The sequence below is a fragment of the Dendrobium catenatum genome, unplaced genomic scaffold (assembly GCF_001605985.2).
Source record: "Dendrobium catenatum unplaced genomic scaffold, ASM160598v2 fragScaff_scaffold_390, whole genome shotgun sequence".
Classification (NCBI taxonomy): Eukaryota; Viridiplantae; Streptophyta; class Magnoliopsida; order Asparagales; family Orchidaceae; genus Dendrobium; species Dendrobium catenatum.
The window spans coordinates 1176495-1179566 of NW_021318852.1; positions in this window are offsets into that span (position 1 = coordinate 1176495).

The window sequence follows — 3072 nt, forward strand, 5'->3', positions numbered from 1 at the left end:
TAACAAGTATATTTTCTTTTTAGGAACAACTTAACAAGATTCAGCTCAGGAACACTAAAGCTTTAGTTGACTTTGACAGTACCTCAATTCACCTACGAACATCATTAAAGTTAGTAAGACCAGCTTCATTTGTGCCGGCTTTTTTTATGTTTTCTAAAGCAATTTTTTAATAATAAAATTTTTAGTTCAAAAAATTTTATATTAAAAAATTTCTTTAGAAAGCAAAAAAAAAATTAAAAAAAAAAAGTCTCAAATGAAACCTCAATCAATGCAAATATGAGTGTACATAAGCACGCTTTTATGCTTAAAAGCCAACTAAAAGGCCCTTTAAGAATACTACTTGAGTGTATTGAGGAAATATAATTGTTGCGTCCTGAAATATTCGTGATTGTAGAGAAATATAAAATTTAATGTCTTAGTTTTGTACAAATATCCAGCACAATCAGATAAAAGAGGGAGTGTGACATTCCTAAGAGACAATAGAGTATTTATGTGGAAACCCCTGAAAAGGGGGAAAAACCACGGGGTCTAACCTAGTTTGAATGAATCCACAAGTATCTATAGTGTATTACAAATGAGGCCTTTCCTTGGGGGAAAGCCTTGACTTAATGTAGCAAACATACATCATACAGAGTGCATTACTTGGTGGGAATCGGAAGAATCAATATTGATATGTTCGTTTAGTCGGCAGGACCAAAATCACGGTGCCTGACCCAGTCGGAAAGACTGTTGTCGGGTGACGGTGGTCGGAAGGATCATAGTCGGTAGACAATGGAGGTTGGAAAGACTGTTATTAAGAGATGGAGGTCGAAAGGACCATAGTCAACAGACAACGAAGACCGAAAAGATCGTTGTCTTGTAACATAGGTTAGAAGGACCATAGTCGATTGACGATAGTAATCAGAAAGGACATTGTCTGGCAATGGAGGTTAGAATGACCGTAGTTGGTGAGTGACGGAAGTCTGAAGGACCGTAGTTGGAGAGTGAAGGAGGTCAAAAGGACTGTAGCTGGTGAGTGACAGAGGTTAAAAGGACCGTAGTCTGGCAACGAAGGTCGGAAAGATCGTAATCAGTGGGCGTAGTGGTTAGAAAAATTGTTGTCTAGCGACGGAGGTTGAAATAACCGTATTTGGCGGGTGGCGAAGGTCATAAAGAATGTTGTCTGGAGACGAAGATCAAAAGGACCGTAGCGGCAGACGACGGAGGTCGAAAAGACCGTAGTTGGCGGGCAGTGGAGGTCGGAAAGACCGTTGTCTAGTGATGGAGGTTGGAGGGATTGTATTCAGCAGACGAAAGTGATCAAAGAGACTGCTGTCTAGCGACGAAGGTCAGAAGAACTGTAATCGACAAGTGATAATGGTCAGAAAGACAATTGCCTGGCAACGGAGGTCAAAAAAATCGTAATGGTGAAGGAGGTCATAAAGACTGTAGTTGGCGGGATACGAAAGTCAGAAGGACCATAATCGGCAGGCGACAGTGGTCAAAAAGATCATTGCTTGGTGACGAAAGTCGAAAGGATTGTAGTCGGCAATTGGGTGGAAGTCTGGCATCAGACGATGTTTGGGCGGAAGTCAGCGATAGTCCGGAGACGATCAGTGGTCCGATAGTGGTCGAAGAGTCTAGAAAGCTCTAATTTCTCTCTTTCTTTCTCTTCCTTGCTTCCGACCCCTCTCAATAAGGAATGAGAGGCCTATTTATAAATTTTTAAGGGTGGCATGACCACTAAATATAGAGAAGATTAAGGGCATGTTGGAAGTGTTTTTAATGGATGGTCAATATCGACTCCTTTGATCGTGGACCGTTTATTAAGTATTTGGGTGTCTTAGTGATGACAGAATTCGATGATCTTGAGCTCGTTGGATTTGTCTCGTCAAGCCACTCGATCCGACAATAAGCATGTCAGGTTTGGAAATCATTTGATAATCCAATCTATGATTTAAATCTTCCAAATGCGCTTTGGGTCTTCGATTTGTGCCCATTTAGGCTCGGATTGGGTCAAATTTGGTGTCGTTGGGTTTGACTTTTCTAGACATTCAGTTCGACTATAAGTTAGTAAAAATCAAAGTTTCAACGGTCTCAAATTTAATTTTGAAAGTTTCCAACTTAATTTTGTCTCGAGATTTGTGCTATTAACTGGTAATTATAGCTTAATAACATTAACTTGTATGGACGATGCTGATGTAATTTTAATTTCAGCTTCTTGTGAAAATGAAAGTATACTCAAACTCGATATAAAATTGTGCTATGTAAATTCAATATATTGTATATGAATTTGAGGTTATTATATGGGCTTAATGCTTATTTTTCACTTGAAATGAATTTATTCCCCAGAAAAAACTTATCATGTACCTTATGAGGCTTTCTAGCCTGCTAAGGTCTCTATACAAGCAATGACTTTTTCGTCTTTCTAATAAGTCTTTCCAAACTAGTAATGACTTTCAGATGAAACTTATCCTTTTATCATGTTAACATGTATAGAAGAGGCCGTGAGAATTCACCAAGGATATATGACATATCCGAGGTTTTTTGTCAAAATATTGCTCGATAATGTTAACCAGTGAGAAAGAGATCAAGAGAATCCACCAAGAATGAATGACCTATCCGAGGTTATTTATCAAAGTATCGCTCAATGACGTTAACCTGTGTGGAAAATATCAAGAAAATTCACCAAGGATGTACAACCTATCAGAGGTTATTTATCAGAGCATTACTCAATGATGTTAATATGTATGGAAGAAGTCGAGAAAATCCACCAAGGATGTATGACTTATCCGAGATTGTTTGTCAGAGCATTACTCGATGACATTAACATATACAAAAGAGGTCGGATCAAATCTCATGGGATTGATCATCTAGTGATTGAGACACAATAAAAGTTGTGTATCTCTCGAATCAAGAATTTAAGATTTCTTTGACATCCTCCTAGAATGTTTGACCTATCCAATGTTGTTTGTCAGAGCGTTGCTCGATAATATTCTGTGTGGATGAGGTAGAGTTGAATCCCCCTGGGATCGAGTATGACTTGATTGGGAGGGGGGGGCAACATGTATCCTAAATCAAAGGTGAAGAATG